Genomic DNA, 20,625 nt, shown 5'->3' with positions numbered 1-20,625 from the left:
GGAACAGTAGTGCACTGTTGTAATCCCCAGAGGTTTGGGAGGCTGAGGCAGGAGGATTGCAAGTTCAAGACCAGCCTCAGCAATTTATGGAGGCCTTAAATAATTTAGTGAGATCATGCCTCAAAATAAAAATTAAAAGGAGCTGGGGATGTGACTCAGTGGTTATGTTCCACTGGTTAAAAAAAAAATGTTAATTTACCTTCACCAAATATGTGAAGTTTTTGTAGAACACCTAAGATTATTTGCATTTAAGAGGTCTAGAATATCCTGATATGGTGGCTCAGGTCTGTAATTGTAGTGATTTGAGAGGTTGAGGCAGGAAGATCCCAAATTTAATCTAGCCTTAGCACCGTAGTGAGACCCTACCAACTTAATAAGACCCTGTTTCAAAAAGTACTTGTAAGTGGAAATTTTTACAATGTTTACACTCTTGGAAAACATTTAAAATAATTGTTGCTTAAGTTCAGTATTTTAAGTTACTGAATACATATATAATTAAGTATATATTGAGTATACTAATACTGCTTGTATTTCAGAGTGTAGACAGTAATGATATAGAAATCTTCTTTTACATTTAAAAAACCAAACTAGTAAAAGATTTAAAAATAATTTTGAATATATAAAGTGTATTGAACAATGATATCAAAAATTTTATCCTCAATTTATAAACAAAACTAATTTAGCAATTTTTCAAGGAATTGGGGTTAGAGCATATTACTTTTTACAGTTAGAATAAAGCACTAAAATTCAGAAATATGCGAAACATATTGAATGTTATATATTCACATATTTTTCACATATTGAAACTTTGTGTTTAACAGTTTATATGCACATTCTTTCCCTTTTAAAAAGTGTTGATCATATTTATATAACTACTGAGCTCTTTATTGGGGGATTTAAAAATGCATTATTTATTTAATGCTTTTGAATTTATAATGTACTTGAAATGGCTTATTTATCTTTGACCAGTTACCTCTTGAAACTTTCTGTTCTATGAAATTAATTTAAATGATCATTTAAATATGTATTGCAAGTAGAGAGTATCTCCCATTTCCCCTCCTACTGGGGGTCAGCATCATGCAGCTTTGACCAGTATGACCAGGTCCCAAGGGAATGGGAGAGAAGAAGGGAGGATGTTCCACAGCCTGGTGTGGAGGGATGATCTGGGCCAGTGGAAAGCTGTTTTCCTAGAATGAATTGCCAGAAGTAGGTTCTTACTGATATGTTTTTAACCAACTGAATGCAGGGATTATTAAACCCAGGGTTGAACAAACAATCCCAAGCATTTTGAAAGATGTGGTTGCGTCAAAGACATTTTTCTTTTCCTACTCAGAGAGAAAATATTATTATTACTATTGAATTAGCTGATTCTTCCTAATCTACATTATTTTCAGGGTAGACTTTTAAGAAAGATTGAAGTTTTATAGAAAACAGAAGACATTTTGATTAAATAGGAAATATAGTGATATTTACAGTTATGCTGATTCATCTACCAAAAATATTGTGTATGAGGATTATCAATTCAAATATATATGTTTATATATATTTACATTTATAAAATATAAAATATGTGACTATGAATATATATATGTATATGTGTGTGTGTGTGTGTGTAGAGAGAGAGAGAGAAAGAGAGAGAGAGAGAGAGAGAGAGAGAGAGAGAGAGAGAGAGAGAGAACATATAAAACGTGACTGTGAAATTCTGTTGTTAATTTTTTAAGTTGAAAACTCTGAACTTCAAAATCCGGTATCTTTCATGAGAGTGAGAAGGTTTATTTCCATTGTGTTGTTTTCTTAGATTCTCAGACTTTTCTCAAAATGGAAGAAGTGTTAGCAGGTTGCTCCAGACAGTGACAAATAAAACAATATAGGAGTGTTTGGAAGGGAAAATAGAGTATCGCACTCTGGTACTTTTTCAGTTTCTTCTTTTTGCTGTAATCTTCCTTAGATGAAACTCAAAAATTATTCTTGAGATTTCTGTGGAAATCGACTTAAAATAAGAAGTTTTAAACTGCTCTCTAACCCCTATGCTGGTAGTGCTTATTTTTGAGTATCACTAACAGTTTAAAAGTGCTTATCAGAGCAACTCTTACTGCCTTAATTTGTGTGCACAGATTGCTGTGAGTGTTGTTACTATCTGTTTTGTATCAGGCTTCCTAGCTAATTTCCTTGTTTATTAGCTAAATGATTTTCTTAATGGCTACCCTTTTGACAAATGTAGAAATCTTAGCTGCTCTGAGAGAGAAAACTAAAGTTAAAAACTCACAGTGAAAGGGATGAAGAACATCTGTATTTATGCTGCTGCTGTGGTGTTGGTATGAGAGAAAATCTGTTGATTGACCTTGATTCTTGACTGAAAGTCACAAGAATATGCATAATTTGCCCTTTCTCCACAAAACAAATAGCAACTGTCTCCAGTGAAAGCAGGGAATTCAATTTCCTTTCCTTTGAGTGTGGAAAAGAGAATCTTTCCCAACCTTTTTATTAGAGGATTTGGTGATTTTTTTTTTTTGTGAAATATTTTTGACAGATGCATTGTAGTTCATAGATTATTAATCAAAAGCTATTTAGTTTAATTTTTACTTACACATATACTTGTAGATTTAGAGGTCTACAATATTGTGTTTAAAAGAGGAATGTGGTCTTTTGTTAAAGGATCAAATTCAGTGATATCAATAAAAAGTTCCATGATCTGATGATAGCTTGGGTTTCATTCCTTGGAAGAACCCTGAGCATTTAAATCAGGAGTCAATTTGAGATTTCTTATAAACTCATTTAGATTGATTTGGTTCAATGAAGATAACACCTGCAGAGCCACACCCTCTAGGGCTAACTGTGCATTCTTTTGACCATTTATGAATTCAATCTTCAGGAGTTGCCTTGGATCCATGGGGGGACCAGGTTCATAGTCTAGGACTCCTACAGACCTATCAGTGCTTTGGCAACCAGAGAATCTAACATGGTACCCAAATATTTGTTTATTTACTTACCAGTTGCTATTCAGAGTTTGGGCACAAAGGTTGGGTATTTATATTTCCACACAGCAAAATTCATATTTTTAAGTGAGGCAAAAAAAAAAAAATGAGCTTCCTAATGTTTTGAATCAGGTAGGAGTAACCTTTGCTTTTGCAAACCTGGTTACATCTGTTATCTTTTTATTTTTGTTTATTAAGTACTGTTGAACCAAGTAAGATTAGAGAAAATCATGAAAGAGAAAGCATTTGTTTCTACGCCATCATTTCATTTGACACTGCTTGCCTCCTATGTTTTCTTTCCTCAGGTTGCCAGTCACATTAAGGGCCCCACATTCCCTCATTTTCCATGAGAGAAACTGTAAGTTTCTATCCTTAAAACCTACTCACTTGTTATTTGTGCTGATTACTTAACCCCCGTGTCTCAGTTTCCTTATTTATAAAATGACGATATTCCCTAATCCATAATATTGTTATTAGGATTAAATGCATTAAAGTGTGTAAAACACTTAGTTTGGTACCTGGTTGTCCAAAGTGCTGAGCAACGAGTTATTAAATAATTGCTAATAGGATCTAGTAATAAAATACTTCTTTTTGCCAAGTTTTGAAATGTTAAATAACATGAATGTTTTGAATTATTTTAAATGTTCAGCCTCACAAGGGATGATGATTTGCTTTCTTATGTGCAAATACACTTGTAAAATGTCTTCAAGATGCAAAAGGACTGTTGGGTCAGTCTCCAGAAAATTATTGGCATAGAGAGAATATCCTAAGAATCCTAGGAAGCATACTGAGTCTCTAACTGGAAAAGAAGAAAATAGTAGCCACATAGTGTTGAGTTGGTTGGTTATTTTATGTCTTCTATAACTTTTATTTCTTTCATAATCTATAAGGTGTTTTTTTTTAAGTTGAATTTGAACATTCTAAATTCTATGACTATTATCGATATTATTTTAAAATTATTTTCTGGCATTGTGAATATATTTCTTTTGAAACATCACAGTTTTAAATATTTAGAATATAACTCACCCATTTTACTTTGAAAATACTATATGCAAAATAATTTTGAAGGACACTTTATTTCCTAGCATGTATTTTCAGCAGGTGGCTAATGGCTTTTGACCTGCTGTAGCAGCATACAGAACTGAATGTCAGACTCAATATTTTTTTTAAAAGATGCATTTCATTTCGCATAATGAAAGCACAGTAATTTTTTTAGATTGCCTTACATATTTTTCCAAGTAATTGTTGATACAGTGATGTCAATTTAATAAAATGTGGAAGAGAACATTGTTAATTTTCCAGCACTCAGGTTTTAAGTATATTTAATTAGGATTGCTAACTGTAAATATTTTAATAAAAAGTATCAGATTTAATGTATTTGTATATTAAAACCATTTAAAGCATGTGATGCCAGCCTTCCATCTTTCCCATGTTTTTTAACTCTTCTTATGAAAAACGACACATCTTAATTCAACCACTTTTTTCTTTAGTGAGTTCTATTATCTATTATTTCTGTTGAAATTCATACAGCATATTCCATGGTCTATTTCCACACAGAGTTTGAAAATTACACATGCTAAGGAATAATTCTCTATTGTTGTGCAAGTATAGATCTTGACATATACTGTATAAATGACAGCAATGGTTCATGGTTCCTAGATTAGCGATTCCAGATCATTATTAATGTTAGTTTCAAATTAAGTACTGGTACAAATTTTTAAAAATATTTTTTAGTTGTTGATGGACCTTTTTATTTTATTCATTTGTTTATATGTGCTGCTAAGAATTGAACCCAGTGCCTCACACATATGAGGAAAACCCTCTATCTACCACTGAGCCACAACCCCAGCCCTGGTACAAGTTTTTATCCAATTGTTTTTGCAACTGTGTACCACATTGAATAACATCACTTGGACTTGAACTTAGGTGGAATTTTGCAATGTAGTTGTGCATGCAGCTTGTTTAGTGCCCAAAGTATCTTGCAGTATGTGTGTGTGTGTGTGTGTGTGTGTGTGTGAGAGAGAGAGAGAGAGAGAGAGAGAGAAAGAGAAAGAGAGAAAGAGAGAGAGATATGGGGGAAAATGACAATGTGAAGAGTAATGTTCTGGGTACATTAGAGCTGGCATTTTGCCATTGAACTGTATAAGGGAGGAATATTATCTGTGGGCTTTGCATTTAAGGCATAATTTCTGAGACAGTTCTAATTTTGTTTATTCCCTTAGGTAATTACTGGTTTTCAGCATGCAAAGGAATTTTATTATTGGATTTTCTTTAATGGTTAAACTCATATAGTAGATGTCCTTTCTTTAAATTTAGGCACTAAAAATTCTCACATCAAAGTAGCTTGTGATTCTCATTTGTGGCTAGAGTGTTAATCATCTTTCAATAATGCTTTGAAGTTTGCTTTTTTCCTCTTTTTTTTTCTTAACTCAGCATGAGTTCGTGAATAAAACTAACTACTCTGATAGGTATAGTGTATTATTACTGCTCCTGCCTATGGCTCTTGCTAATAAAAATTCCATTTCTGGTTAGTTTGCTGGAATCAAATCAATGTAGTATAAGTCATACATTTTTCTTGTTGTGAAGCCCTCTCTCAGAAAATAGGGAGGAAGGAAAGCATGGTGGGTGGTGAAAAAGGTAATTCAGGATTAAATATATTTTAGCTTTCTTTTCCAATTGTGTTTACTGTGTAATTTTGAGGCTGAATCCTCACTGTCCTAAATCCTTAAAGTTAAAATTCCTATTCTTTAGGACCAAATTCCTGAGGATTCCTTATTCATTAGTTAAAGTATGAATTCACTGTTGTGTAGACGAAGTAGCAATAACAATGGCAGTAACAGTGTGAGAATGTGTGTGTGTGTGTGTTTAAAAACAGCTAGATAAGAAGCTGTCAACTGAGGAATAGGGTTGGTGATGCAACTATTGCTAAAATTACTTGGAATTTTGACAATTACTAAAATTAAGTCAGCTTGCTTATAAGATTACTTAATCACTAAATCAAACAGGATTTGGCATTTTAACAAACAGGATGTTTTTCACTAATGTCAACGCAGAAAAAAATTGTGCCTGTATATTTGCTTCAGAATGTAATATATGAATTTAGAAACCACAGAATGTGCCAGAACTAGAGTAATGATTCTTTAAGACACTCCACACCTAAGCCAGTTATACTAGACTCTGTTGGAAAGAGCTTGAGATATATTTAGGGGAATACAAAGAAGGAGCTTATTTTTGCACATTTCCATGTTCATATCACAGTGGGTGGGAACATGACCTCCAGGGTTAGATACAGTCAGATTTCAAAGGCTGTTCTCTTTAGGCATATAAATTATTCTCTCTGAGTTTTAGATTTATTAACTATTATTAAACACAAACAAAACTGCAAGTTCCAAAGCCATGGAAATCTTTACTATTTGTGTATTTTGTATATAATGGAGCCCAGAATCCTTCTTAACACAAAATGCCAAGAAGTCCCTACAGTTTCACAGATGTTGGCACTGAACATGAGACTCATTTGCTCTCCTTGAGAGAATCCAACCCTACCCATCATTTTTCTTTTAATTTTGCTGACAGCCTCCCTAATGCAAATATTAACTCAGTTACTTGAAAAGGTAGGAAGAGAAAGGTTGCTTATCTATATTTTAGGCAGTGTGCTGGGTGCGTTACAGAGATTTGTATTAAGGTGATGGCTCCCAAATTGATCTTTCCAGTCTTAGCCTTAACCTAAAGCTCCATTCATGCCCATTCCTGTTTTACTTAGTTCCTTCATTTGTCTAATGTGTTTCTACATTTCCTGTGTTCACCACTAAAAATACTGCAGCCATGCTGGGTTTCTTCACATTTCTTGAGCATTCTAAGCTCATTTGTGTCTTGGAACCATTGTTCTTGCTAATTTCTATGCCTGGAAGGCTCTGTCCTTTTATGCTTCTTGTTTCTTCTTATTCAAATGTCTTTTCTCCTGATACTGAGGTTTTTCTCTGACAACTGTATGCCAATCATCATTCCCCTAGTCAGTGCTTATCTTATCTCCTGTGGTATGGTTCTTCTGAGTGCTTTTCTACTTACATAAAATTGTTATTTATTTTTTTAATTGCTTGTTGTTTTATCTTCTGCACTGAAATGCAGGCTTTCTTAGAGCAGTGGGCTTGCGTGGCTTGTTCAACACCATGCCAGTAACTGAACAAGTGCTTGAATCACAGATATGCTCGCAGCAACCTTTGGAGGTATGATTGTTCTTAATTTTGTAGTAACAAAAGTGAGGCCCAGGGAGGTTAAGTAGCTTGCCTAGGATCACAGAGATCAGAAGGTGGGAGAGCTGAAAAGCTAGGCACCAATGCCTCCCTTCTCACAGTTGAAGGTCAGAGATGTTAAAGGGAGGGAGGGGCTGTGTTGAGTTGGTGGAACTTCCTTTGAGTCCCTGTCTGGCAGTTACTGTTTCTACAGCCTTGCCAGAGGAGAGCTGGTCCTGATCACTTTATACTCTGGTATCCCTAGCTTATCTTCTTTTCCCTTTTCCTTTTAGACGCAGTGCCCAGGACATGCATGATTAATATTTTACAAGAACGCATTCAATCCCTTACTGCTTGAGCAAAACAGTGAAACACTGGATTTTAAAGAATCCTCCAAGGGGGCTAGAATCTAGTTTTGAACCCAGATGAAATTTTCCACCTAGCCCGGGTTCTACCTTTTCATATACTTACTGTTTTTCTGCTCATTGTTTACATGACAATGGTTTTAGCTATAGCTTTCTTTGGGGAGTTTGTGTTAATAACACAGATATGGCTTTGATTTTGACTTGCTTGTTTTGTATTTGGCCCCTATTAACTGGAATGTTCCACCCCTCTTCTCTTTCCTCCAAATGGAGCTGAAGCTGAGATATTTATACTGTTTTAACCAGATATAGAATAAAACATGCTTTCTTGTAGTTTATACTATTGATATATACAAATTACGTGGAGCTGTTTTGAAAAAGAACAACAACACAACAAGAAAAAGACAAAACCAGGGCAGTTGATTAAAATAGGATAATCCACTGCATAGCCTAGCAGATTACAGAGGGGATAGTTTATTGGTACTTTTTAACTCCAAGAGGGACATTTGGTGTATGTTGCTGCATTTGACCTTTTAGAAACTATTGACATCAATTGGGAACTGCCAGTAAACCTGCCGCAATCAGTTAAGCAGAAGGAATCTCAGCATTGTGAAACTGACTGGCTGATTAATTTAAATCCAAATGTACACAGTCTTGCCTGAATTCCTTTTGCAAGACCCTTGCACAAAAGGGCTTCATTCAGAAACTGCACAACCCACATCCTGCTGTCAGACCCTTTGAGCCCTGTGGGTCTTCTTAGGCTGCAGGCATCATCCTTAACCCTTTAGGCTTCTTTTTATTTCACAGAAGGGGAAGTTCTGGGGACTGAATTAGAACAAATTATATTCCATGCTTTTAAATTTATAGTGTCTCTGCCTATATCCACATAAATGCTCTACATTTCCCTCAAAGTTTCTTATTTGTGTCCTAGGGAAAAGGTATTTTAAATTCCACTAATTGAGAGACTCAAATGAGAATTTATCTTAAACTTGCTTCTTTAGAAAAAGTATATTAGAATTTAATCCAGTGCTACTTCCTCTGGGACTTATAATCAAAATTAGAATCATGAAATGTCGAAATACGTTTTTGGTATTAAAGTAAGCCATCATCTATAATTACTTTGACTCTTAGATTCAAAATATTGAAGTCTTTCTATTCTGTTTTTAGTTTTGGGAAATTATTTAACTTAACTGATTCTTGGGTGAATTTAAAGGTAGTATAAGGGTTCCAGTTCTGGGTCTTTAAATGAAAGCAAAATTAAGACCCCAGGAGGAAAAAACCTTGAGTAACTTCAATCTAGGGCAAAGACTGAGTAAAGTACCCATATGTCAAGTCCTCTGTTCAGTTTGGTTGCAGAAGAGGCAGATATTACAAGCAGGCAACATCAGGTAAAGAACATGTTGAGAATCAGGTACTTAGAAGTTTTGGGGCACAAGAAAAATCATGGCATCGTTTCAAGCCTATATTTTTATTTTCACTTCTGGAAGTGAAATTCTGACTTCTCCCTCATCCTACAACACTGGATTATTCACAAGTTCTAAGTAAAAGAATTTAATTTTAGTATGTGGGAAATGAAAAAAAATATTGAATAAGTGTTCATCCAGTGAATGCCAAATGGAATGCATGGTGCTGTATAGAGAATAAGAAGTGAACATAGACTTTCTCTACTTTTAAGTAGATTGAAGAAAGTAGCAAAATAAGAAAAATGATAATAAATAAGCAATATAACTTTTGTGTGTGTATGCCAGAGATTGAACCTAGAGCCTCACACATGCTAAACACACACTCTACCACTTACTATATCCATAGCCCCATGAATGTTTTAAGTGAAATAAAGTGAGGTAGAAATTAATGGAAATTCTGAGGAACCAGTTTTTGATGGAAGAGATGAGATGGGTCTTGAGGACTGTTAGGGTTTGGATTGGCAGGGACAAGAGACAAGAGAAATGTGGGGGCTATATGGGGTCAATGGAAAAGTAGATGTGGAGTACCAGGGTCAGGAAACAGAGAAAAGTCTTCAGGAGGAAAAGTCCAGGGACATATTAGTGCATTAGATTCTCTAATTGTAGTTCAAAGTGATGGATGGGGGCCGTAAATCTGGCAAGGACAAGGCTTATGTTAAAAATGTGAAATCTGCAGTTGATACAGTTGCCCACAAAGGGAGCCTTTTGGCATTTTTAAATTTTGGTGGTAACCTGGATAAAGCGATGTTTTATGAAGACTTATCTAGGACACAGTGGATGCATAGAATAATTTAAAGGGTGAGGCATTCTGAAGCCATGGAGACCACTTAGAAGAACAGACATTATGGGTGCCTGACAGAGAAGACATTAGGGAGAGAATGAAGAGGAGACAGAGCAGAGAAATTTGGATACTGAAATTTTTGTGATACTTCAACAAATTAATATGAATTTGTTTTAATTAAAAAATGGAAACTCAAATGCTAAAAATATAGTCTCAGATACCACTGTTATTTTCAATCCTTATAATATGCTTACCCAGAATTAGGAAAACATTCTGTCAAGAGCAGAGCAGCCAAGAATATTGCTCCTTTGGGCTAGAAGGAAGTTCAATATGAGTTGTGAAGCAAAGATAGTTTAGGATTAAGAGTGTTTTGTGTTGTCCTCAGAAAGGTGATTTGTGCAAGGAGCAGACTGGCCACTAGTTGACTAGTCAAGGATCTAGAAATTCCAGCCAAATCTTCCCTCAGAAGTGAAACTTTGACCCCCATTTGCCTCTGAATTGGCACTTGCCAACATGAATTCAGTTTAGTTTAAAAACAAGTTAGGCTCAGGGCCTTTTTATCCCCAAACTTCAACATAAAGGCTAAAGTGGTTGCCTGGGAGTTAGAGGTAATCTATCATAGCTTGGCGGTTGATGAGGTGATTTCTTTGGAAAATACATGGTTTTTATTTTTTTTTTTTGTGAAAGGGTATTTCACCTTCTAATTTTTGTTTTCTTTCAGTTTGAGAAATTATAGTCTTTTTTTGATGTCTGCAGAGCCTCAGGACCTTCTGGAAAAAAAAATAAGTGAATTTTCTAACTATAAGCAAATAGCAGAAAGATCAGTAGAGTAGAGGGAAGGGAACAGGGAAGGGAGGAGAGAAGGAGAAGGGGAAGTTCTGGGGACTGAATTAGAATAAGTTATATTCCATGCTTTTAAAATTATGTCAAAATGAATCCTATGTATAACTAAAAAGAACCAATAAAAAAGAAGTACATTTTCTGAGGTTCAGGAGAGATAAAATGTGTATATTTATTTAGCAGGAGCATGCCATAGCTCAGTGAAGCTGATTGTGTTCCTGGGTGAATTTCTTCCTTTCTCCCTGCTCTGTGTGTCTAACCTCTGGACCTTGTGCTGCTGTGGGTGGCCTAATGTGGGTGTATAATGCATAAGGCCTCTCTGTTGTTATCCTTGAGAATCAACACAAAGGAGGTAGTAGTTTTTGTTCAATTTTTGCAGTACATAAGTTTATGATATTCTCTAAAAAGGCAGTGAAATTGCACTGATCAAAAGAATTTAATGGTGTAGCATGAGCAGATAGAATATGGACTAGAACATGTCACTTTGAACCATTTTTGTAGATTAAGAGGAGAATAAAAATGAATGAGATAATGGAAGCTGGGGAAATTTCTGTTTATGCTGATGGTCTTCCATTTTTCCTCCAGTCTTTTGTAGTATCATCTCTCTCTCTTGGTTTGGTCTTATTTTGGGGTGTGTTCTTTTTTAAAGTACACTTAAAAAAAATTTAACAAACTAGCTTTATTGTTGGACCATTCCTTCATGACTGTCTCATCTCTGGAAAATCATTGCACCTGGTCCCTTTTGTGTGATTGCTAGAAAACCTTTATTTACTTTCCCCATCCTAACTCTCTGTTTAGACAGATGGATCGTGTCCTCTTAAGAGTTGTTTGAAACCACCTTAAAATGGTAGAACCTGGTCTACCACCTGTCATTGGTCCTTCCTGAGAGTAGGTAACCTGATTACAAGTTCAGAATATATTTAGATTAATTTCCATTTCTTGAATTACAATAGTAATTCATATTCATGATTTTAAAAATTGGAAGACTCTCCTTTAAACCTAATCTGCAGTTAAAATCACCAGAAGAACCACTTCTAGCAGCTGAGTGAATATTCTAGATATTTTTTAGTGCATATTCAGATAAACAAGTGTATTTATTTTAAAGGAATTCATACCATATATATCTTACCATACACAAAAAGTACCTTTGTGTACGTGTGTGTGTGTGTGTGTGTGTGTGTGTGTATTCACACATATCATGGTAAACTTGGTGAATTTTTTTCTGAAACTCAAGCTAGCAGGATGAACAAATGAAAGTATAGGAGTAATTCCATTTAGTTTTTTTTCCCATACGTAAGATTGAATTACATTATTTTTTGTGAGGGCTGATTTTACTGTTTTCCTCTCAGAATTCTTCTTCTTTATAGGAGTGAAAGGTCCAACTTGTCATCTAGGTTAAAATTCTTTATGTTTTTTCCAAATTGTAAATGTGTTCTGTTGTATTCCATTTTACTGTTTTTGAAGCAGTATTATTGTTAGACATTTGTACAGTATTTACTCACAGGGGAAATATTAAAAGACAGGCTTAGCTTCATCTAAATTGAAATAGAGATAATAATAGTTTCTTTGAAATAACTGAGATCTAAGTATGTAGTACAGAATGACAGCCTTCATTTTTTATTGTGTGACGAATATCTTAAGGAAGATCTGCCAAGTTACTTGCTTACCTTTACAATTACAGTATTTACAATAAAAATTAGACCATGATATTTTTTAAAAACACGTCAATCTGGCATTCATGGAGAAGAACACAAATAGTTTTCTTAGTACAGGTGATGGATTATATACTTATTAATGTGTTGCATCTGATCAAATAAGCGTAGTATATCATTGTAGACTCAGTTTGATGTTGAAGCATAGCTAATTTAAGCAATTAATTTAAACCTGGTATTTTCAAGAGGTTTGTATTCTTCTGAATGTGGGTGACAGATGCAGGGAAGGACAAAAGAATCCAAAGGAAAGATTTAAATTATGTGTGCTTTAGGGGGGCTTCAGAAGTAGAAGCAATTCTGCCCATGATAGAAGAGATTTTTATCAAGAAAACTGTGACAGCAAGTCTGTGGATCTTATCCCTGTTTTATCTGGGTGTCATAATTAGCCATTTCACTGGAGGTGTTTTCTGGATAAGTGATGTATTGGCAAGTATTTACTGGAGCTCCGAGATAAATGGAACGGGCAGCTGCCACCTCCTGGAGTAGTAAATAGAACCAGTTTTCATTGTTATCAGTACACTGACTTCGGAAGGCAGAGGCACTGAAGTGAGGTTTCCTTTCAAAGGGAATCAAATATTCATCCTCAAGGAAAGGGGTATTTGTGATGCGATAATATTAATGCTTCTTAACTGAGAAAGCCATCTATGAATACTTAGACTGTTGCTACCTGGGAGCTTTATTTATTGACCTGTGCCTTTGTCACAGCCTCAGATGTGAGACGAATGTTGCTGATGGAATCATGTAATGATATTTGTCATTAAAAAGTCACACTGAAATTAATAATTTCAGAATTCATTGAGTCCTCTTGCTCTGTGTCACACTTGCTGCCTCTGTGACAACCTTCATTTCCTACTTAGCAAATCCAAGTCTGGTAGCTTGAGCCCCAGGAAGTTGTTAAAGCAATTAAAGGCTTCTGTCTCCCAGCACATTGCTCGGTTACCATAGTATCCTCTGCCTCCAAGTCTCTCCTGATGATGTCAGTATGCATACAGGGGTTGTTCAGAGCATCTACGTGGGGATGATTCACCCGGCAATAAAGCCCCTTTCCCGTTGCTTGCTTTCCAGTGTGATTTCAGACATCCCTAGCAATGGAAGGTAAGTGCCTTGTTTTGCATAGAATTGCAAGAATTACTAATGCCTTGATTATTCTGTTTCAGGTTTCTCGCTTTCTAATATATACTACTAACTGAAATCCTAGTGTATGGGAGAATTTCAGACAGTTAGCTAGAACCATTTCAATTTGTACTTAAAGTATGTGTGCATGTATGGATGCACACGTGGAGTAAGCTTATAAAAATAACTGAACACACAATGTAATGCCTGCTACTCTCCCTGGTAAGTAGCAGTAGCACACTCGGGAGGGTTTTTAATTCTAAACTATTTGAAACGTAAATATCCTAAAATATTTTGACAGGTGTCACAGGGCAACCAAGGCTATTTTTTAAGTGTGTGAATTATACATTATAATTTATATTTTATATACTTTATCCAGATTAAACAATATTAATGTAAATATGGGAAGATATTATTATAAGTACCAGCATATTACAGAGATTAAAACTTATATTGTAGGATAAAGATTTAGTTATGGAAAGATTTTATGAAATTCAAAGTATATTGATAGCCATCATTTCATACTTACACTTTTATTGCCTTCTCACAGCTTCTATTATTGTGATGGATGAAATGTGTGCTTCATGAAAGTTTTTCTTCAATACATGTCCACCCTTAAGGCTGGTTGTGTTCAGCTTTATGAAAAGAATACTTTATGAAAAGAATATTCAGATAGAAGAACTATGAGTAGATATTTTCCTTGAGAAGTTAATTATATATTTATTTTTTTCTCCTATTGTATGTCTCATCAATAAGCAATAAATGATGAGGCACACCAAACCAAGTTCTCTGTCAACTGGTTTTCTCAGTCTTCATTCTGAGAGTTCTGTCCATATTTCTGTTCCTTGTTTCCAAATGGAATATTTCAATATATTCTGTGAAGAATATAATATAAGGTTTAGAAGGTATAGTAGGTAAAATCAGTTTCCAACTCATAGTTTTGAAAGAGAAATAAGAAAGAATGGATGGGGTGCCTGTTCTCAGCTTTTTATATAGCAGAAACATTATTCTGTGTGGAAGATAGGCAGATGGCTTTGTTGAGAGGTAGGTAAGTGGTTTGGACTGTCCATTTGTATTTTTGGAGTCTTCTGGGATATACCCTGCTCTCTAAGTTTGCTGTGTTTCTGCATGAGATTATGTCAATGGACTGATGGTACTCTTCATTTTTCCTTCTATAAAGAATCAGATATACAGTTGTGAGAGAGTGGAAAACAATGTTTAACTTTAAAATGACTACTAGTAAATTAAGGATATGACTTACTTTAAATGTCATAAATACTTGTTTGAATTTCTGTCCTGAAAATATGCTTAAACTGGCTTGACTTAATTTCTTCACTATTTTGGATATTTAATCTTGAGTGTGTTTGAAAATTTGTTAGTTTGTTGGTGTCAGAAAAGTTTTCTAAAAATGTAAAAAGGAATTATGATACTAATAAATTTAGTTGATAGATTAAATATTAAAGAAATTGAATCACTCTGAAATGTCAACATACTTTTAAAAACTCTTTCGTTGAAACAGTTTCATAATACTTGTGTTGAAAACTAGACTAACATGTTCTAGGATAAATTACAGCAGGTTTTTGAGATTATTGTATTAATGTTGTGGATGGTATAATTCAACCTATGAAAATCTCCTTCTGCTGCCTTGACCAATACAAGTAGCACTTTATATGGAATGTATGTCAAAGATTATAATTTCCTTTATGCTTTAGTCAGGAAGTGGTTCCAAGCAGTTCGGGGAGAGTGATTTAAAAAATTGGTTTTGGGAAGTTTTCATTTCATTTTTATGCAATGGTAAGAATATTTTATATATTAATACTTAAATGTGTTCCTGCTGAAATATGGAAATGCCATGTCTCTATACCTCACCTGCATGAAACAAATGAAATATAACAGAAAAGAGATTACCTTGACCCTCACCAGGCACACAACAGGTTAAATGGAACCGATATCCAAAAGAATTAGAGGAAGCCTCATGGAGAACATAGACATGAAAATAAATCTTTGTCCAGTGATAGGAAAGAAACTTGAGTTGTGAGGGATTGGTTCAGTGTATCACCCAGTGGTCTGTGTTCAAAGGCTGGAACCTGGGCACATACACTTTTTAGGCCACTTTCCATTTTTTATGGTACTACATTCCTAGTTGGAGTTGGGCACTTTTTCCTAATCAAATTTTAAACTTATTTTCTTCCACAAAAGGAGTGATTGATATAGTGTAATAACTAGGGAGGTCTATTAGTTTCCTGTTGTTGGCTGTAACAGGTTACCACAGAAGTGGTCACTTAAAGAATACAAATTTACTACCCTAGAGTTTTGTTGGTTAGGAGTGTGATGCATTTCAGTGGACTAAAAGCATCAAAGAGTCAATAGGATTGCATTTCCTTTCAAGAGGCTTGGGAGAGAATCCATTTCCTTGTCTTTTTCCAGCTTCTAGGGTCTGCCTACATTCCTGGGCTCATGGCCTTCTTCCTCCAACTTCACAGATGGCAAGTGGAGACCAAATCCCTCTGCTGCCAGTTCTCTTTCTCTGCAGCCAGAAAAGCTTCTCAGGCAATTATGATATGGACATTTTTGTAGGGGGAGTATTCTGTCTGCTGCAGAAGGAATACGGAATGCCTAGCCAATTTTATCAACCTTAAATTCACAAATCTGATATTTTTACTGAAAGCCACGAATTAAGCAATGATTGCCAACAAAGAATGTGAAATTTTAACCTAATTCACTGGATGCTGTCATCCCCAAGGATATTAAAATGCCTCAAGATAATTAATGAGGGAAAATCAAATTAGATATGTTTCACCAACTCAAATGTTCAAAACTCTGTGGTACAGAGACCAGCTTTATAAAGTGACACTATTCTTCATTTAATATTTTTATTGAGAAGCTTACATCAGGTGAAGTTAATTACACAAAGCTGATTTGAGACTACAAAAATTCTATTAGTTAACTCCTGTGCGAGTGAGCCTTGGTTTCTTTAGAAACTGAAGGGTAATGGCTGGGCCTCTAGAGACCCAAACATGAGAACTAGTAACCCTAAGTTTTGAATAAGACTGTTGTTCATTGAGCTGGCATGAATCCATATGAGTCACAAGACCTAGAAGATGAATCTGGCAGGTGTGCCCCTACATGGTTTCTAGGAAAGGCACAATGTATTACCATAATCAATAACTCTAGAGTTAAGGTCAACAGCTGCAAAATATTCTTTTATTGTTTATATCCTGGGTTTATTATCACTTTGAACTGATTCATGACATCTGGGTCCATCTATACTAAATATACAGTAATTTATAGATAGTAGTAGATTTTTAACCTTTTTGAAGCACTAGAAAAAAAAAAACTGTAGAAGAGAAACCACTGTAAAGGTGAGTTTTAGACAGAAATGCCTAAAATTACATTTTTCTCTGGTTCTCTGAAGAAAAGGAGATGAAAAGAAAATGGTTTTCCTGCTTGCATTCTTCTTCTATTTTTTGAAAATCACTTTCTAGGGAAAGACTAAGTGGTATCTTATCACCTTTGCTTGGAATACAAAGGAGGGTTTGTGAAAATTACTTTGCAAGAAGTTCTTATTTTGATTTTGACCCTTTTGGTACCATAGTAGTGCAGGAAACTTCAAACTATCTGTAAATGCAAAATCTGGTTTTATACCATCAGGATTGTGTTTGTCAGTTGAAATATCATCATTAAAGGAAAGATTTTAAGTGACAATGCAGTTAGAAAAATCAGATCAGCAAATTATATAATTTAATAAATAACAAAAGTTATTTATCTATAACACTGTAAATAAAAACACACAATTAGTTGAGTGTTTTACTTTCAGCACATATTAAGCTCATTTCAATGTTTAGTTTCTTTTATCGATAGTATGTACCCTTTCAAGTGCTAACATAAAAAAAACCTTTAACATGTGCTCATATGTTTAGAAATATACAAAACATTCAATATAATACCGATTTTCTTCAGTTCCAGTAAATTAGAGTGAATAGAGATTAAATCTATTTCTCTTAAAAAAAAAAAAAAAGCACTTCACAGAGCAGCTGCCTTCTCTGAGATAGAAGAGACTGTTTAATCTTTAAATCATTTTGAACTGGCTCAGTTGCTGTACTAATCCTTTTTACTTTGTTAAAAAATTATCTTAAAAGTTTATCTTTGAGAGAAATCAGAGATAAAGGGACTAATGGAAATGAGAGTTTTGAGGTTTTTGATTCTTATTTGGTCAGTGGGTGGTAGATATGATGGAGGGAAACTTCAAAATCAAAAACTTCAAAGACTGTTATGATTTCTCCCTATTTTGAAAACTAGTTCAGAGTTTTGTTTCTAGGGGGAATTTTCTCCAGTAAAGGCAGTAAAGTCAAGTATGAAGGAAGTAATGGCACTAGCAAGTTATCTTAAGTCTTGACTTCCCCAAAGTCTGCAAATCTGAGAACCATCACAAGCCCTATGCATTTGCTCCCTGATCTTGTATTTGATATTATTTTTTTAAAAAATGTATTGCTGTTTTAATCTCACTTCCATCTGTAAAAAAAAAAAAAAGGAAACTTACAGGGAGAAAAGAAATTATTGAAATTGTTTTCAATAATTTGAAATAAATGATTATTTCCCATATTCCTGCCAATTTACGCTATGGAAGTGAGATTCTATAGATGGAGCAATTTTTGTTATTAATTCCTCTAAAATAGTTTTATGGACTGAGGATTAATGGAAATAAAGGCTACACTTTCTGTAAGCAAAATCTTGTGGCCTAGGGCAAAGAAGGAGAGAGTTGAGTTGCAAAACATTGTTTGCAAAGGCTAGGAACAAGTACTTGCAGCCTTCTTCAGGGGCATGCTGTGACCAGTGCATGTGGACCAGCCAGGTGGGAAGCTTAGGGAGGACTGGGCCCATGCCTGCTGTTCAAGTTCAAGGAGACTTTACATAAAATAAGGAGACTTTGGTGGAGACTGGAGGTTGGTTCTTGGATGTAGCCACAGCCATGCTAGAAAATAGAGTCACTCCTAAGAGCTTTTTCTTTATACTAACAGTAAAGAAGAGGGGAGGCAATTGGAGACTATCAGTCCATCTTTCAATATTCATAAGTCAGGGGCTGAGCTTACCAACTAAAAAAATTTCATAAAGTCTAAACTTTTCAATCACAAATTTATGCCAGAGTTTAAACTCAAAAATTGTCTCAAGAGTCTCAGTAGAGAAAGTGACAGAGGAATTGTAATATTAGCATATAACAAGAGTCAGGTGGCATTATTTTCTTATTGGAAAGGTCAGTTCTGTCCTCTTCAATCAAAATGCAATCTTAGTAATTACTATTGAATGCCCTCCCTTGCGTAATGGTGCACTGTGCACAATACAGAATTAATCAAAGGACAACATGACCTCTGATTACAAGGAATTTCAGCTAAGAGCATGGCTAGCTGGAGAATAACTTTCTTATCACTTAATAACAATTATTGTTTTATTTTCATGTTAATTCTTTCCAAGTGGTAAATTTCAATTGAGAGATAATAAATTTATTTGATTCGCATTCACAGAGTTTGCTTTTCTTAGAATTCAGAATGAATTGATTATTTACCTGATGACAGATCTATTGTTATTCTGTTAACCTTGTGTCCCCTTACCTCTTGCAGTTCCATTTACCCGACTGTAAAATTCACGTTTTTCCTAGTGTTCTTTTCATCGTAGAATGTTTTTCATTCTTTTTCATAAACACCTTTAGGCACAGCACATGTCCACTAAATACAGTTACTTTAGAATGAGCTATTCCAATCCTAGTCCTTCTTTTTACTCTTTTTTCCCCCCATCTTCCTTCAGGCTCCTCATAACATTTATTTTAAGCAACAGCTCCTTGTAACATTTATTTTAAGCAGCCAACTCCTGTTTATTGAGCACGCACTGAGTGTACTGCCTCACATTCCACACTGAGGCTTGCTGCCCCTTTTTTCCCCTGCTGAGATCTCTGCTTGTACAGTTATCAGTCTTGCCTTCTGATGGATAGAAGGTAGGAGAAATTAAAGGAGAGAGTTGGCAAATGGAAGGGACATGGTTGGTTACAGAGCGAAGACACCAAAGATAGAATTTTTATCAGGAGGAAGGAACCTTACACAGCTCTGAGATTGTGTTGGGAGATTGGAGTCCTCTTATGGTAGCTGGAGGAGGGGCAGCAGCAGCGGCAGCACAGTGTTTTTGAGTGTTCTATCAGGCGTGTTATGGAGTGAAATGGATTACTATATTTACACATGGAACTTACTGCATGAAATTGCAGTTTATCCTTTTCAACTTGCTAAAACCCAAGTGGAAAAAACCTCAAAACCTTACATTTTCTGACATGGATGCAGCTAGTTCACTCTCCTGCCCATCTTCTGGCCACCTTTTCCCAATCTTGGATGTGAACATTTGGAAAGGAGGCCCTTACATTCATTCTACTTAGAAATAACTGTGATTTCTTAATGAAACTTAAAGAAGGCATTCATGTGCCCCGAGTCAACACTCAGCAGTATGTTGTTAGCTATCTAGAATCATCTCCATGTTAGCTTTGTGATGGTTTTCCAGGTAAATTGAACTGTCATTTAAAGAGCAGTTGTACAGAAACAATAATTTTAAATTTGTCCAAACTTAGTAAAATGTTGATAGTAGGAAGAATTTAATTTTCTGGTCAGTTGATGTTTTATTATAATAATCTCCTTACTGATTTGGTTTACAATCCAAGCCTTTTGTGTCATTAAAGATATCTTGCTAGTAGTTATCTACTTTAAAGTTTCAATATTTGAGATCTCCTTTTCATCTTTGCAGTAATGTCAAAGGAATGTAGTGTTTGGATAGCAATGAGGTCATGTGTATAGAGCTGGTGAACTACTTGGGCTTAGCAGAAGATGAGGGCAGACAGTCAAAGGAATCAGATCCTCCAGGGTCCTAAAGGTCCCTGTCAGAGAACAAGACACTGGAGGCTTTGAACACAGAAGCAACATGGCCTGACATACCTTTCTTAAGGCTTGCTTTGCTGGTGCTTCCAGTCAAAACTTGGGGCCAAGAATGAAAGTGGAGGCATCAATTGGAAGGAACTGAGCTCATCTTGATGAGAAGTGAAAGGGGACAGGGGAGCAGTGGAGAAGAGTGGTCAAATTCAGAATGTGCTTTGAAGAGAGAGTGGAGAGGATGTCCCAAA

At 35.2% G+C, this 20,625-nt stretch overlaps 1 protein-coding gene across 7 annotated transcripts in view; it reads left to right on the top strand.

The window, feature by feature from the left end:
* Pam (peptidylglycine alpha-amidating monooxygenase) overlaps window positions 1-20,625 on the top strand; it is a 289,187-nt gene that overhangs the window by 32,893 nt on the left and 235,669 nt on the right. The window contains exon 2 of one of the 7 annotated variants that reach the window (XM_076856967.2): window positions 3,281-3,333. The exons of the other annotated variants lie outside the window; for them this stretch is intronic. The gene's annotated coding sequence lies outside the window, so the exon portion shown is untranslated. The remainder of the gene's footprint in view (window positions 1-3,280; window positions 3,334-20,625) is intronic. 7 annotated transcript variants of the gene reach the window in all.

This window comes from Callospermophilus lateralis, chromosome 5, assembly GCF_048772815.1.
Source record: "Callospermophilus lateralis isolate mCalLat2 chromosome 5, mCalLat2.hap1, whole genome shotgun sequence".
Taxonomy (NCBI): Eukaryota; Metazoa; Chordata; class Mammalia; order Rodentia; family Sciuridae; genus Callospermophilus; species Callospermophilus lateralis.
This window is presented reverse-complemented; position numbering and strand designations above follow the sequence as displayed.